Source organism: Mirounga angustirostris, unplaced genomic scaffold (genome assembly GCF_029215605.1).
Source record: "Mirounga angustirostris isolate CCGP_5_RB_7025 unplaced genomic scaffold, mMirAng1.0.hap1 SCAF_1, whole genome shotgun sequence".
Taxonomy (NCBI): domain Eukaryota; kingdom Metazoa; phylum Chordata; class Mammalia; order Carnivora; family Phocidae; genus Mirounga; species Mirounga angustirostris.
The window spans coordinates 18,212,151-18,230,196 of NW_026991709.1; the positions used below are offsets into that span (position 1 = coordinate 18,212,151).

At 36.3% G+C, this 18,046-nt stretch overlaps 1 protein-coding gene, 1 long non-coding RNA gene and 1 other non-coding gene across 3 annotated transcripts in view; 2 read left to right on the forward strand and 1 right to left on the reverse strand.

Moving 5' to 3' along the window:
- Window positions 1–18,046, forward strand: part of CYYR1 (cysteine and tyrosine rich 1) — a 103,519-nt gene that overhangs the window by 13,686 nt on the left and 71,787 nt on the right. The window lies entirely within an intron of this gene.
- Window positions 1–18,046, reverse strand: part of LOC129045356 (uncharacterized) — a 45,573-nt gene that overhangs the window by 10,400 nt on the left and 17,127 nt on the right. The window lies entirely within an intron of this gene.
- Window positions 5,273–5,379, forward strand: LOC123834966 (U6 spliceosomal RNA). Its single transcript, XR_006788541.1, has one exon. It is a non-coding gene; the product is annotated as a U6 spliceosomal RNA (small nuclear RNA).

The following is an 18,046-nucleotide window of genomic DNA, read 5'->3' on the forward strand; positions in this document are numbered from 1 at the left end:
CAGAGGTTGGTGGGTGGGACTGAAAGTTCTAAACCTCTAATCACAGGGTTGGTTCCCCTGGCAACCACCCCCAGCCTCAGGTGCTTTCTGAAAGTCACCTCATTAACCTAACAAAAGATACCTTTAGGAAATTTCAAGGATTTTAGGAACTCTGTGCCAGAAATAGAATGAAGACCATATGTGTATTTCTTCTTGTTAAGTATCATAGCATCTTGTTAACATGCACCTTCTGGTTTAGTAGGTATGGTGTGGGACCTGAAAATCTACAATTTGAACAAATTCCCAGAGGATGCCGATGTGGCCCTTCCTCTGCACACTTGGGTGGGCAAGGCTGGTGCTGTGTGACCGTGCCCTATCCTACGGGATGAATGGTAGGAGAGATTAGGACTTGCAGACTGATGGAATGTGGGGCTAGCGATTGGGGCTAAAAGAAAGGAACAAGCCCAAATTTAATTCTGGAGCTTCCACTTTGGATGATTGGGTGGATGGTGTGCTGGGAACTAATAGGAAATATTCAAGAAGGTTCAGAAAGGGGAATTAATTCCATTTTTAATTACGTTGAGTGGCGGAGAAGCAGGGGAGGAGTGGTAATAGGCTTGATAGCCTATAGGCTAAGTTCAGTGGGCCTTCAACTGGTGAAATGTACTAATCTGAACTCATTGGGAAGCCGGGAGCACTCACAGACAGATTTGAGAGTCCAAAGCCTAGAGGTGCCCTTTGAAAAAGGTATAGAAGAGAGGTGTATGAAAGAGAACAGCAAGCCAACCGCAGAGCCCCAGGGAAATTCGGAAACACACTGTGATTTCTTCCCTTTCTATATATATATATATATTTTTTTTTTTTAAAGATTTTATTTATTTATTTGACAGAGAGAAACACAGCGAGAGAGGGAACACAAGCAGGGGGAGTGGGAGAGGGAGAAGCAGGCTTCCCGCCAAGCAGGGAGCCCGATGCGGGGCTCGATCCCAGGATCCTGGGACCATGACCTGAGCCGAAGGCAGACGCTTAACGACTGAGCCACCCAGGCGCCCCTTCCCTTTCTATATTTAATCAGCCTTTTGAAAAGTGTTCTACATCTATTTCAGCCTCCCTTAAAGTATTTTCTATCCCTTCAAATTTCCTGCACCTCTGTGAAAATTGATCTATTCTTCACTAATCAGCCTGAACATACCTCCTATATAATGCCTTTGTTTTCTTCTATGTGCTTTTTGTGTTTTATATCATCTAAAAGATAGGATTCATGGCATTTCAGTTCATTCTGAATGGAATGTGTTGTCATAACAAAGCAATTTATGTGCTGGTCCATCTTTATTTACTCAGATGGTGCCCAAACAGAATTGACTCAATCTGGTCATATATCCCAGGTTTTAGGGGCTACCTTATTTAGGTAGAAACCCGAGTTTTGTATCGTAAGAGAGACTGTGCTTGGTGGTGGCAAGTATTATCAGAATGAAAGGAATTACCCTTTATTTAATGTGTTCTTTGTTCCACATGCTTAAAAATATATTAGTTTATTAATCTCCAGAAAAGCCCTCATGACCAAGGTATTATTATTCTTGAATGTACAGATGAGGAAGTTAAGGCTCAGAGCTAAGTAATTTGTCTAATTTTAAACAGCTGCCATGCAATGAGCTGGTGCTTGACCTCTTTCTGCCACTCCCCACTGGCTCCTGAAGATCTGAAGTTTTCAAAAGGGATGAATAGAAACTATTCATTGCTGTAAGACCTGTAAAGGCCTAAACCCCATGTTTTGGGGGAAGCCCTTTTTTACTCTTAATATCTGGATTAAATTCCCTCCCTTATGCTGCCATAACATGATCCTTTCTCTACTCTGTTATTATTTCTCACTTTATTCCAGTTCCTAAATTATTTGTCCGCCCTTCCGGACTCTAGACCCTGAGGGGACAGGAAGCCAGTGTGACGATTTAGCATTGAAGGCACAGGGTGGAGCCAACTGTATGATCCAGAACAGACTGTTCCAAATGCAGGTCAGTCCTCTAATTACTCATGAAAAACCTGAGGTTTTGTGGGTTCTACCTAAATACATATCACCTGTATAAATATTTGCTTAAATAAATCATAATTGGAAAATGTTGATGTCAGAGAATCTCTTTTCATGGAGTATAAATTAGGGATCATTCATGTCATGGTTTCTATGTAGCCAGTCATCACTTTCCAGTCACACAATTTAGGATAAATTATAATCAGATGAGAGGGATAAGACTTCAAAGACCGACTTGATTATAATGATTTAACCTCTTGTCACATTTCTGGCGTGACCGTGATCCTTGAGTGATGCCGTGTCATCTGCCAGCCTGTAATTATTAAGGGAACGGCCTCCTGTGCAGCTCTCTTCACTTGCATAATTTTGGAGATAAAATGTTTTGTTGATCAAACTGAGGAGGGAAGAATTATGCACACACAGTGATTTTTATTGCATTCTATTGGGAGAATCCTGGGCGGCAGCTACTGGCCAGAACACAATGTCTTTAAGCTGTCTCCCGACTACGAAATGTTAGGATGAATACACCCATAACTAATGAAAATTTCAAAGGGCAATAATAACCTCATAAAGTGTAATAGGATTCCATCTGAAAGTGCCACGGGTGAAAGCCTTGGCTATTTAACCCATAGTAACTCAGAGACCAATGGAATTTCAAGTTTCGATATTCATTTTTTTTTAAATTTAATTTAATTTTATTTGAGAGAGAGCACATGAGAGGGGGGAGGGTCAGAGGGAGAAGCAGTCTCCCTGCCGAGCAGGGAGCCCGATGCGGGACTCGATCCCGGGACTCCAGGATCATGACCTGAGCTGAAGGCAGTCGCTTAACCAACTGAGCCACCCAGGCGCCCTCGATACTCATTTTTAAGGAAAGAGGAAGAAGATCGATCTTACAGGTAACAGGAAGAATGCTTTGTTTATGCCTCTGCACAAATCTGCCCAAAATAGAGAAAAACATGACAAATTACCTCAAACATACTCAGTATGAATTCATGCTGTTAAAAAGGTGAGCAGAACTCTTTCTATGCTGCATTTTGCAAGAACTAAGTGCTACCTGTTGATACACACAGCACAGCGTTGATACAACATTTTTCCTCTCAGACACCAGGAATAATAGAAGATCAACCTCCAAAGTGTTACACATAGAGAAATACTTGAATTTAAATTTATCAAGTAAATGGTGATTGCAGTCTCAAGCAATACCCATCCTTACATTAAGTAAATAGACCTCTTTGCCCTTTGTCAGGTGGAATTAAACAAAAAACAATTCTTTGTGATTCTATTATTAATTAATAGTAGTCTTAGTGACAGGAAGTCATCGAAGAAAAACCAAGAATGTTTGTATTCACAAAAAAATGCGTTTGAGTTTTTCTTCTTTGCTGTGTAAACTCTGTTCTGCTAATATCACTGAGTCCCAGTTTATCAATTTGTAAAAAGGGAATGGCAGTAAGCACTTGCCTACCTCTCAGAATTTGGCTGAAGAATATATTTGTTTATAAAAGCATTTAGAAGAGCTCTGCACATTTTCCCTGTCATTAATGAAAGTGCTGGGCTTTGAAAATGTCTGGAGCTTTGGAAAAGAGGAAACAGGTCGGGGGAGCAAAGTGCCTTCTCCATGGTCATTCAGAAATCCATGACAGACCTGAAGAGCAAATGCCACTTTGGGTGCAGGGCCTTCCCTGGTCCTCTGGACCAAAACATGGGCTTCTGTCCTCAGGAGAGCACCCTCAGCCTTCAATAAAATAAACGACCTTTTTAATCAAATGTGATTGCAGTCTAAAAACTGCAAAAGCAGCTAATTAAGTTCTCTGTTCTGCTGCCCAGCAATTGCTAAAAGCATAATACAGCCCAGTAAGTCATGTGCATTAAATAGACAAATCTGCCACGTTGCCCTAGGCTGACCTATGAATTAGAGAAGCCAACTCAAAAATGGGGTAAACAAGTCTAAATAAAAATATATAAACCTGATTTATTAAAAAAAATCACACATGTAATAGCAAATATCAGGGGGGCAATGATTTGCTTTACTAAACGATTCATTATGGAGCTCCAATTAATTCGCCTTTCAAAATTTATTTTATTCACAACTTTGCAGAAATATATATTGTACCTAAGGCTGGTGCATCTCCATTGATGATACGTCAGTAATTAAGACACAAAACAGTGTTCTAACTGCTGGCCATTTCAACAGAGTGATCACAGTACTCTATAGATTTGAGTGTGCCTTTGCATGTAAAAGTTTAGAAATGCCCTGATTAGGCTTTTTAAAAAATGTCTTAATCAGCAGTTCTCTCAATGTAAGTCAGTGCTTATAAGACAAGAATAAAAAACGCAATGACTTGCCTCTGATGATATTATACATAACCTACATTTTGCAACAATCGCCAGATTGAAAATATTTTCAGTGGTAGTGAATAAAATGCCAGATGGCATGCTGAATAAAAAGTCATTGATCATAACAAGGATCCACTGAGGTCTATCAATTCTAAAATGAATTTCTTTACACTCAGTTTGTTGGCCTTAAACAGCCGGCTTATGGTATGTGCTATATATTTTTTTTAGTGTTGGTGGTAAAATAGTTTTTGTCTCATTACCTTTCATTGCGAGGATTGGCTCCAGTAGTGGGGAAGACAAAGTATGCTCCACTCACTGCCTCCCACTGAATGCAGCTATAGAATTTGGGTGGAAGGCACGAGACAGCTATTTCAGATACACGGAAGGTAAAGAGTAGCAAGCAGATTGGGGAACAAGACCAAAATTCAAAGTACTGCCTAAATAGCCAAGAGTTTACCAGTGTTTTTTCCCTCTCTTTACTCCACTCTGGACTAAACGTAGCCCAAAATACATAAGTAGGCTTCAGGATATGGACACAGACAGATACAGGGGAATCCCTCTAGCTCAAGCTAAATAAGCAAGGTCTCTTCATGCTGAAAGACAGTGGGGAAAATACCCCGATATTTGTTTCTCTTCTCTGTTCTCTTGTGTAGTCCCCAAGTGATGTTTTGGCTGCTGCAGGAGTGGCAGTGACAATGACAGAAGCCTAAAATCCTGCAACTGGGGAATCTTCCTTTCTGATCAGAATGATGTATGTCAGGAGGATGGAATGAATCCCCACTGCATTTTTGTCTGTCCTTGTCTTCCCAGTGTTCAACCCTCGATATGAGCCCATTTTTGAATAAGCAAAGAGCAAAGTAAATAAAGCCCATTTTTCTGACCAGAGAACCAAAAAAGTTGCCCCAAGAGAACCAGAAAGTACTAGTGAGATCTTTTGTACTCACTTTGGCAGCACATATGCTAAAACTGGAATGATGCAGAGAAGATTAGCATGGCCCCTGCACAAGGATGACATGCAAATTTGTGAAGCATTCCATAGAAAGAAAGGGGGGACAGGGATGAACTAGTGAGATCTTCAACATAGAAGTCCTCAAGAAAGTAACCCTAGGGTTCCTTGTGAATTCCTGGGCTCATCTCAAGTTGCACATGTGTGGATCAAACCCTAAAAAGTATACATAGAACTTTAGAACTGAATACAGGATATCCAGTTCACAGATTGGCAGTTGGGTGGTGTACACACGGCTCAGATCCAAACCTGACTGCAAAGGCTCTGAAAATGGAACTGACATTAAAGCCACAACCACCAGTCTGCCTGGAACTTGTGGTCTAAATTGAACCTGGTTGATTGCCTGCTAAAATAAAAATCTCAAAATTCCCCATCCACTTAAACAAAACCCAAAAACCTCATAACATAATACTCAAAGCCCAGGTTACAATTCAAAATCACCCAGCATGCAAAAAAAAAAAAAAAAAAAAAAAGGAATCTCAACTCAAAAGGCAAACAAATCATCAAGCAACAGAGATGTTGGAATTATCTGACAGAGCTTCTAAAGCAGCTGTTATGAAAAATGACCCCAAAAGTAAAGGCAGACACTACTTGAAATTAGTGAAAAGACTAAAACAGAAAATATGAAGAACTAAATGGAAATTTCAGAATAAGAAATACAGTAGCTAAGGTTTAAAAAATTCACTGGATGGGCTCAATAGCAGAATAGAGATAAAGAATGAGTGAACGTGGGAACAGAGGAATAAAGATTATTCAATCTGAACAACAGAAAGAAAAAATATTGAAGAAGGAGAAGGAGAAAAAGAAGGGAGGAAGGAAGGAAGGGAGGAAGGAAGGAAGGAAGGAAGGAAGGAAGGAAGGAAGGAAGGAAGGAAGGAAGGAAGGAAGGGAGTCTCAGGGAAAAGTCTAGCATTGATGTCACAGAGCCCCAGAAGAGAGGAGAAACTGTGATTGCTTAAAACTTTCCAAGTTTGGCAAAAGAAAGAAACCAAATGCAAGAAGTTCAATAAACTCCCTGGAACATCAGCTTAAAGAAATCCATACCCAGACACCTCATTTACTACTGAGAGCTAAAGAAAAAAATCTTGAAAGCAGCTAAAAATAAGCAACAGATTACCTACTGAGAAGCTATGATTTGAATAAGTCCGCATTTGTCATCAGAAACCATGGAGGATGGAGAAGTAGCACATTGTTTATGTGATGAAAGAAAAGAATGGGTAATCCAGGCTTCCATAACCAGCAAAAATATCCTTTAGGAATAACAATGAAATAAAGACATTCTCAAATTTAAAAAAACTAAGGAAATATTTAGCAGGCTGACTTGACTTGATCTAAAAGGATTGTTAAAGGAAGTTCTTCAGAAAGAAGGCAAATGATGCCAAAAGGAAATCTGCAGTATCAGGAAGGAAAGAAGAGTAAAAAAATGGCATATATTTGGGTAAATATAATAGCCTATTTTTCCCCTTTTGAATTCTTTAAGATAGGTTAGACTGTTGGATGTAGAAACATAAATTGTATGTTAGTGTTTTCAGTGGAGGTAAATAACACAACCATTCCAGAAGTAAAGGGGAGAGAGTAAAGAAATCTCTAAGATGGTGAAGTTCCACTTTCTAACTAAAGTATGAAAGTGATTCTCCGTAATGATGAGAAGTATGTGTTCTGTAATCCTTAGAGCATTCACTAAAAGGAAAAACAAAAACAAATACACAACCATCCCAAAACCCTGCAAAATCTACAGCACAATATAAAGTAAGGCAGGGAAGGGAAATGAATTGAAGGAATGAAACACAAAGGAAACAAACAGAAAGTAAATAATAAATGATAGACCAAACATACCAGTAATTACATTAGTTGTCAAACGCATCAACTAAAGGACAGAGAATGGATTGTTTTTAACTGAAAGAAATTTATCCTATCCATATGCTACTCATGTCAACTACAATGATACTGGTAGGTTAAAAGTATGGGAGGAGGGAAAAATGGGGAGATGTTGGTCAAGGGGTACAAAGTTTCAGTTATGCAAAATGAATAGGCTCTGGAGATACAATGTGAAACTTTGTGACTATAGTTAGCAATACTATATTGTGTAACTGAAATTTGCAAAGGGCAGAGATGTTAAATTTTTCTCAACACACAAAAGAAACAGGTGACTGTGAGGTGATGGGTATGTTGATTACCTTGATTGTCATGATTACTTTACAATGCATGCGTATATTGAAAAATCAAGTCCTATACCTTAAGTGTACATAATTTTTAATTAATTGTACCTTAATAAAGCTGGGGAGGGCAGAAAGAAATGAGCTATCAAGTCATGAAAAGAAAAAAAAAGTAAAAGGACAGAAAAAATATATACCATGCAAACATTAACCAAAAGAAAGCTAGAGTGACTACATTAATATAAGACAAAGTAAAGTCCAGAGCAGAAAATATTACCAGAGATAAAAAGTGGTATTGAATAATGAGAAAAGGTCAGTCAATCAAGAAGACATAACAAACAAAGGAGAAATTCAAAATTTTGATGTTTGGTTTCTATAAACAGCAAATAAAGAAGCTAATTTTGTTTGTTGAAACACATCTTACAACAGAAGAACAATATGTGTGCATGTTGAATTACATAGAGGGTTAAATGAAATTATGTGCATTTTCCCTTTCTTTTTCTTCTTTATTTTTGTGAGTCATGTCAGTGAATTGCAGATAATACCATGGAAGCTTAGATTTATTCTACTTCTAAACCAGTCTACAACTTGGCAATCCCTGGCATTTTTATGTGTAAACACCTCAACTAGGAAATGAGATATTTAAGGGGATGGCCCACACATAGGCTTTTTTGTAGTGCACCAAAAACCCGTTGCAGTGATGGTAGAAATACTAAATTTAGCAGACTGGATGGAGAGTGTGCCTTGGAAGTGACACAGAATAAAGACAAAGACACAAGCAACACAAAATTAAGAGTGTCGGTAATTAAATTTTGTGATAAAAATGACTAAAATAATTAATTTCAACTTAGGTTTATTAGGAGAAATATATTATTTCATGAAATGCGGAAGAGAATTTTGGAAGGGAAAAGAATATAATATTAAAACCAAGGCTCAAATCACTGGCAGGCTTTCCCAACTAGGTTCATGCATTTAAAAAAGTTAATTAAACTATTTAAAAGAATGATCTTGGCTTTTTTCTTCTAATCTAAATATTTATGAGAAAGGAGAGCTCACAAATAACTACAAGACCCCAAAATTCATCCCTTTCCTGGTGCAGGAAGAAATAGTTCATGAGGGAAAAGAGCTTATCCTGAAATGATTTATCCAAAGCCAGCAAAATCTGTTCTGCTTTTCAGATTATGCTATTAGGAAGACTAACCCCCAGGTGTTTCAGTTAATCGATGGTATGATTTAAAGATCTGCAAAACTTTGTAGTTTTTTTCCTGTACCACATCATTTATTTCAAATAACACTTTTAAGCCGATATTAGCATATAAAAAACTAAAATGTATTTATTCATTCTTAAATCACATCCAAGCTTTTCAATGTCTTACAATTATAAACACCAAACATTAATTATGTCTGTTCATAGGAAAGTAGAGATTTCCCAGCATTTACATTGGCTTAAATTAAACGTTCCTAAACTTGAGTATGCATGAGAATCACCTAAGAGTACTTGCTAAAAATACATTTCCCCAGGATCTAATCAAGAAAATCAGGTTCAGTAGGTCCAAAATGAAAGCCAGAAACCTATATTTTTAATGACCAACAAATAGCCTTTGGGCTACAATGGTCTAAATTAACTACACCAAAACACATTCCATTTTTGGGCTCCTATTATCCTGTTCAGTTGTCAAATTAAGAAATAGAATCAAACTGCCATATAATGAACTATAACTTCTTTACCTTTCTATAAACTTACATACAGACTTATTTCAAATTACTATGGTAAATATATTCAGGAGGAGTGAAAATAAAAGGCTATAAAATTTATTTATATTTAATTAAAGTAATTGAATAGAGGGGGCAACCAATGACTTCTTGGTAGGTCCACAACAGTCATGTTTACAAAGCTTATACCTCTGCAAAAATAGGGTTGTAAAATGGTGATCACATTAGAACCTGTCCCATGGGTGGCTACAAAGAATAAATTAGTATTAATTTACAAATCACTTAGAACAATAGCTAGTGCTCAGTAATCTCTAGCTACCATCTATTCTCCATGATTATCTGTTATCTCACAGATGATGGGCAAAGCAGGGAATGGTATTAGTATAACAAGGAAGCTGTGTTAGTTCAAAAATTTTTCCTTGGCAAAGGGAATCCAAAAAGTGGGAATATAAATACAGTCTTCACCAGGAAAGGATAAAAACCTTAGCTTAAATGTTGCACAGGCTGGACCCTTTCTTGCTCAATTTTAAGAAATGAAAATGAGTACTTGCACTCAAGGCTCCCTTATCAGAAAAACATACCCTCAGCCTTGCTCAGCTCTTGACTTCTAGCAGATTGCACTTCCATCTGCATTGTCTCAGTGCTGGGAAGCTGGCCTTTCCTCTCCTGATTGTTTTTGTGCCTTTTTAATATCCTCTGAAGCAGCCTCCGGCCACAGTGAGCTTCCTCCCTGAGCTGGGCAACTTATTTCCTGAGCATCCATTATTGTTGCTGGAGTACTCACTCTAAGCTCAGTAGAATCTATTAGGGCATTAGTGATGCTTTCTTTTTTTTTTTTTTTTTTGCATGGGCCCCTTCATTGCATCTAAGAGGGTGCATTTTTGTAACACTTGCAAAGTAAGATATTTTGACTGTTTCTTTTAAGACCACAATCTCTTTCCACTTCAATTACTTCTCCGTCAGGGGCTTTGGAATGGCTGCGCCATTTTAGGGATCCAGCTGAGGGTAAGTGGAATTGTGGATATATTTTGTCTAAGTTTAGTATATCATTTTTGTGGTTCATAGTCACTTCCATATATAGTTAAGCTATTGTTAGCTATTCTTACACAGGAATGGCTCCCCCAAATGATCAAACAGCCCCATTCATCATGCTAGAGGAAAGACTGCTTTATCTTTCTCTTTGTCTAGGAAAAGATATTGCAAAGTTATTGTCATGTGAAGAGGAGCTCAAAGAATTTGCGGCCACAAAATGTAGTAAAACATATAGGAATTTATTCTGCTGAGTTGCGTCAGGCAGTTAATCAAATGTATTTTCTTTAAAAAGCGTCCTCAAAATTTTGCAAGCTTCAGACTCCAGGAAACACTGACCTACCACTGGTTTTAATTAACTGGTCTGTTTCTACACTGTATTTCCCATAAGTCTTATTATTTTTAATTTTTCATTCATGATATTGTAGAACTTGTTTTTTCCCCATGAATACATATATCATGTTATAGCAGAAACATCAGTTGCTGTTGTATTATTATTATCAATACAATTAATGGACTTTGGGAGGGATATATTTAACTAGGCCTGTTCAATAATAGGAAGTGACTTTTAAAGATTTGTTTAATTTAGACAGAGAGCAGCAGGGGGTGGGGGTGGGGGAGGGGTGGAAGGAGGGGCAGAGGGAGCGAGAACTTCAAGCAGACTCCCCACTGAGCACAGAGCCTGAGATCCCAGGATCCATGATCTGAGCCAAACCAAGAGTTGGAGGGACACTCAACTGACTGAGCCACTGAGGTGCCCCAGGAAACGATTTCTTAAAGCGATTTTGTATTCTATATTTTATTTAAAAATTTTTGTATTTTTTAAAACTACATTTTAAGAAAAATCAGGAGAATTAAAGCCCATAGAAATATTATCCTAACTTTTTCTAAAGTTAAAAACTAAGCAGATCATAGTTTTCTTGATATATTCACTGAACTTGCATTTTGTTTTAATAGTTAATTTCTTCCTGCTTTGTTTTTTGTTTTCAAAATCTCTAATATCTGAAGGTAGCAAGGGCCATGTCCCACCTAAGAAAACACCTAATGTCTGCACCTGTTTAAAGTACTTTAAATTATCTGTTTAAGCTTTCATTATTGAAAAGTGGATAAGGTAAACCATCTTTAACTTCATAAGGAGTATCGAGTTAACCAGAAGGTAGAAACTTCACCGTGTAACAGTCCGCATGTTATCATTAATTAACTTTGCTATCTTGAAATTAAGCTTCCATTTGCTTCTTGGTATCTTTCAATAAATGAATAAATAAATAAATCAGCATAACAGAGTGACTTGGGTGATATCTTTCAATCAATCAATCAGCATAACAGAGAGTGACTTGGGTGATATTTTAGATAGTTGGCCCTGGGAATGTGACATTTGAGCAGAGAAATGAAACCAAATGAGGAGGTCAGCTATGTGAATGTAATTTTTTTTTTAAGATTTTATTTATTTATTCATTGGAGAGAGAGCAAGAGACAGCACAAGCACGGGGAGGAACAGAGGGAGAGGGACAAGCAGACTGAGCTGAGTGAGCCCAACACTGAGCTCAATCTCATGACCCTGGAGATCATGACCTGAGCTGAAATTAAGAGTTGGAGGCTTAACTGACTGAGCCACCCAGGTGCCCCAGCTATGTGAATATTTTAAAGAATATCGTTTTACCAGGTGGAAGACAAATCTGGAGACCCTAAACAGGATGTGATAAATGAGAAAACAGAACTCTGAAAGTAAAATATTTTGAAATAGTACAAATATATCTGTAATAAAATCGATAATTTTAACATAGAATTATTTGCCAAATTAGGAATTAAACACAGACCAGGATTTATAGTACAGAACTTTTTAAATGTTTTCTGAAACATTTAACTTGTTCTGAAATGGTTTTGCCATTTAGCTAAATTATTCTTTTCATGTCATTTTTTACTCATATTAAAATTTATTTTATTCTCTAAATATTTAAACCCAGATCTCTATAATATTAAAAGTGTATAAATAGATGCTATGTTTTAATTACAAAGTTAGCCTTCAAAATTTATTTAAATGTTAAGCAATTTTAATAAAATTATCTTTCCTTCTGATACTGTCATTAATCAATGTCTCCTGAGTATCACCAGCATACATCACAATATATACCCATCAAAAGTGTCATTAAAGAAGGACCCTGACTACAAAGAGCTTATAAATTTAGTTTTGTAAGTCAAAAGAGATTTATAAACATTGCATTCTTATGATAGACATTCAGCTAATAAATCCTAAATAAGTTTTGATTTATAAATCCTGTTATTGCCCTTGGGATTCAAGGGACTGATTTATGAGTCAGTATGCTAAACTCTATAATTTGATCAGGCATAAATCTTATTTGGTGATTTCTATTTTAACCTGTAATTCATAAATCCTGGTCAATATAGGTTTTCAGTTTTCTAAGTGTTCTGCATTTACCAGTGGGTCTCATAAGTGCATATTTTAGGATGTAGATGATTAAAAGTGATAATTTGCCATGATTCAGTTAAATAAATATAGCAGCTGAATAGAACTTTCTCTGTATTCTAGGGATTGAGTTTCTAGAAATGAGCTCTAAACTCATTGATGATTTCAAAGCCTTTTAGCTGGAAGAACAATAGAATATTGTAATTAAATAGGACTGGTGTGCCAGAAACCACTAATTGTCTTCCAATATCCAATCTTTCTTTTTCTATAGTAATGTAATTTACATAGAGCACAGTATCTGCCCAAGATAAACACTACATCTCCCAGCCTTCCTTGCAGCTATGTGTGACCATGTGAGTAACTTACAGCCAATGGTATATGAGCAGAAGTGATAAGTACAATTTCAGTACACATACGTTGGCTGGAATGCAAAAGTAGTTCAGGTCCAAGTGGGGAAAGAAAGGAGTGTAGACCCTGACATGGGAGTGCAATCCTTTTAGGTCTGGTACACTTACTCCATAACAGATAGATGAGGGGGGAAACAATATCTAGTATCTTAAGACATTAATTTAAATATCTTATATCATTTAGTAAATATTAAATTTTATTTTATTAAATATGTTATTTTATTATTTTATTATTTTATTAACATATATACTATTTGTTTCAGGGGTACAGGTCTGTGATTCATCAGTCTTACACAATTCACAGTGTGTTATTTCTATATTATAAATTTTTTTTAATATTATTTGTCAGGAACTCTGCTAATCAGTATGGAAATACAGATAAACATGATTCAGGCCTTGCCTTTGTTAAATATATTCCTAAGTAGTAACTTGTTTCTTAACACTTGAGTACTTGGAATTGTTTTTAAATTTGTTTTGTTTGCTGGTAGAATATAAAAATATAATTAGTGTATGTATATAAATCCTGTATATGACCTTATTAAATTCACTTAGTACCTCTGGTAATTACTTTGTACAGTAGTTAGGATTTTCTTTTCTTTCTTTTCTTTTCTTTTCTTTTGATTTTATTTATTAGAGAGAACAAGAGCAGGGTGGGGGGAGGGACAGAGAGGGAGGGAGAAGCAGACTCCCTGCTGAGCAAGGAGCCCAAGGAAGGCTTGATCCCAGGACCCCAGGATCATGACCTGAGCTGAAGGCAGATGCTTAATCCACTGAGCCACCCAGGCACCCCAGTAGTTAGGATTTTCTATATAACAAATTATCATATGCAAACAGGGAAAATTATACTTCTTCCTTTATGATCTGTATATGTCTTTTTTTTTCTTACCTTACTGCCTGGGAAATATGAAATATAAGTTACTACATTTTGCCTTGCTCCAGAACTTAGAGGGAAGCATCCATTAAGTATGACAACTGAAATTTTTTTCATTGATCCTCTTTGTCAGATTGAGGAAATTCTCTTCTGTTCCTAATGATTGCGTTGAATTTCCTCAAATACTTTTTTCCATCTATTGAAATGATTGTATGTTTAGTTTTCTTGTAATGTAAATGATACTGATTGATTTTCAAATTTTAAACCACCCTTACATTCCTGGGGGAATCTCTATGTAGTTATGATTTTTTTATCCTTTGTATATGTTTCCAACTTTAATTTAGGTAAAGATTTTCTTACGGATCTTTGCATCTATGCTCATGAGGGAAATTGGTCTGTAATTTCATTTCCTTGTAAATGTCTAGTTTTGTGCTCAGGGTTATACAAGTCTCTTATAACAGCTGAGGACGCATTCTTTCCATCTCTATTTTCTGAAAGAATTTGTGTGAGATTGATTTATTTCTTCTTTAAAGGCTAGATGGAATTCATCAGTGAAGCAGTGAAGTCATCGGAGTCTAGAGTTCTATTTTGGGGAATATTTTTAATAATGACTTTAATTTTAATTTTTAATAGTTATGGGACTATTTAAATTTTCTATTTCCACTTATATATTTTTAAAAATTCATTTCACCTAAGTCTTCAAATTTAATTTTATTAAATTCATAATATTCCCTTATTATCCTTTAATATCTATAGGATTTTTGTGATAAACTGTCTTTTATTCTAAGTATTGCTAATTTGTATTCTTGTTCTCTTTCTTTTTAAAATCAGTCTATCTGATCTAGGAGTTTTTCAATTTTATTGGTATTTTCAAAGAAAGAAGTTTTTTTGAAGACAGGTTTGCAAGGGTATTCTTTTAACATATTTCTTGAGCAGCCCCATCTGCCAGGTCCTGAGAGCCACATAGTCCCTGCCCTGGTGGTCTTAGATCAGATCCTGGCAGAGGCCCCGCAGAAAGGCTTGAGGTGGGGAATTGGGCCAGTGGGAAGTGCAAAGGGCAGCTTCCTTTTCTTGAGCAAGGTGGCCCAGGGATGTGAGGAACAGTGGCCTGAATCTCAGTCAGGTCCTCTCCACTGGAGAGGACTTAAGTCTCCTTGCCCAGTGTCCACATAACCCTTCATTCGTCGGTTTTTTTCCTTTGGGCTTTGTTGATATTCTCTGTTGTTTTCTAACTCACTGATTTCTGATCTTAGTTATCTCCTATTTATTTTATGTTTGCACTGTTCTTTTTTTCCCTAGCTTCTTAAGTTGGAAGCTTAGATCATAGATGCTATAGCTTACTTCTTTTCTAATCTAGCCATTTTAAAGTTCTCCTAAGCATTGTATAGTTACATCCCACAAATGTTATAATGAACTTTCATAATTGTTGACATGAAAGTCTATTCTAATTTCCTTTACGACTTTTTTTTTTTTTTTGGCTCATCAGTTACATAGAAGTGTATTTCTTGAATTCCAGATACTTGGGGGTTTTCTTAATATCATTTTATTATTGATTTCTAACTTAGTTCTGCTTTGGTTGGAGAACATACTCTGTACTATTTCAAATTTTGAAGTTTATTAAGATTTGTGTTTGGCCCAGCATATGGCCTATTTTGGTGAATTGTCCATGTGCACTTGAAAAGAAGGTGTATTCCACACTTGTTGGGTGTAGTGTTCTATAAAGGTCAATTACTCAAGGTGGTTGATAGTGCTGTTCAGGAGATCTGTATCCTTTCTTACTTTTTATTGTTCTATTAATTGCTGATAAAGGTTGTTAAAATTCTAACCATAATTGTGATTTTGTTTACTCCTCCCTTTAACTACTAATTTTTGCCTCATGGATCTTGAAACTTTTTGTCTGTAAGTGCAAATGCATTTCTGAATATTAAGTCTTCCTGATGAATTGACCTTTTAGCATTATGAAAATATTTATATATTTTCTTTCCTCCCTTTCAGTGAGTCTTTGAATTTTGAGTACATCTAACTGAATTTTTGTATTTAAAGTACCTTCCAGGTAGACAGCATATAGTTCATGCCTTTTAATCTATTCTGACATTTCCTGCCTTTTCATTGGAGTACTTAATTTCTAATTAATGCTAACTATTGGTGTGGTTGGATTTAGGTCTGTCTACTTACTATTTGTTTTCTGTTTGTCCCATTTGTTTTGTGTTCCTCTGTCCCTCCTCTCCTATTATTTTGAGTTCACTGAAATTGCTTTTAGAATTCCATTTAATTATCTATTTGGCTTTTTTGCTTTACCACTTTGTACTATTATTTAGTGATGCTCTACAGATTACAATAAACATTCTTAACTTTTCAGTCTGTTGAAAGTTAATGTTGTCATAAAATGTAATACCTTTGCAATCTCTTTGTTTTGTTTTGTTAGTGCAATCTTCTAGGTTTTTTTAACCCCTGTAATTTATGCTATAGTGTTCATGTTTATTACATAAGCTATACATGCTATGATTTTCACTTTAAATGGTTGTGATTTTTTTTTTTTTTTGAGAGAGAGAGAGAGAGCAGGGCAATGGGGCCAGAGGGAGAGGGAGAGCGAGAGACTCTAAAGTAGGTGCCATGCCAAGCATAGCACCTGATGCAAGGCTGGATCTCATGACCCTGAGATCACGACCTGAGCTGAAATCAAGAGTCAGACGCTTAACCAACTGAGCCACCCAGGGACCCCCATAAATATCTTTTTAAATTAAGATCTGAATTTTTATCTGGAATCATTTCCCTTGGGTTTGAAGAATTTTCTTTAGCTTTTCTTGAAGAGAAAGTCTGCTGGAAAATTACCTTTGTTTTTATTCATCTGAAAATACCTCCATTTCAGCTTTATTCCTGAAAGTTATTTTTGCTCCATGGAGAATGCTGGGTTGGCAATTTGTTGTTTTCATTTGACACTTTAAAGATGCCATTCTACTATATTTTGGCCTCCAGTGTTTCTACTGAGAAGTCATTGGAAACTTGTATTTTTGTCCTGTATATGTAATGTGCCTTTTTTCTCTGGAAATGTTCAAGATTTTCTTTATCCTTTGTTTTCATTAGTTTAACTGTCACCTTTCCAAGTTTTTTTTTTTTTTTCTATTTATATCACATAGGGTTCTCTGAGTTTTTTGAATCTAAAATTTTGGAAACTTTTGTCCATTCTTTCTTTAAATGTTGGGTTTACCAGTTCTCTCATCTTCTTGTACAACTCCATATGTATGTACTTTTTTGATATAGTTCCACTAATCACTGAGACTCTGTTTTTTTTTTCCTACCATTTTTTTTTCTCCTTGTTCTCCACATTGTATAATTTTTTTTTAAAGATTTTATTTATTTATTTGAGAGAGAGCATAGGAGAGAGGGGAGGGTCAGAGGGAGAAGCAGACTCCCTGCCGAGCAGGAAGCCCGATGCGGAACTCGATCCCGGGACTCCAGGATCATGACCTGAGCCGAAGGCAGTCGCTTAACCAACTGAGCCACCCAGGCACCCCACATTGTATAATTTTGATCAAATGATCTTCAAGTCACTGACTTTTATTTCCAACATGGTGTTAAGCTTATCCAATGATATTTTTGTCTTAGATACCGTATTTTTCATTTCTAGAATTTCCATTTGGCTCTTTTTTTTTTTTACAGTTACTATTTCTCTGTTGAGATGTTCTGTTTATCCATTCATCACAAATATATTTTCCTTTATATCCTTGAGCATACTTATAATAGCTAAATTAAAATTCTTGTTCTCTAATTCTGGCTTCTGGGTCACCTCAGGATCAGTTTCTTCAACTGCCTTTCCTCTTGATTATGTATCTGGTAATTTGAGATGTGTCCTGGACATTGTGAAAAATACATGGTAGAGATTGAATTCTGTTATTTCCTCAAGTATTTATTTGTTTGTTTGTTTTATCAAGTCCCAGTCTTTATCACCTCTGCGGTGGGTAGCTGCTAAAATCTCTGTTCAATTCTTCTAGCCTTGGGGTTGCTCACAGTTTGTTACATGCATGCATAGTTCAGATGACATCCTGAGATTTTCCTAGAATTTATGTATACAATTTGATGTTCCCACTCCCCACTGCCCCAGA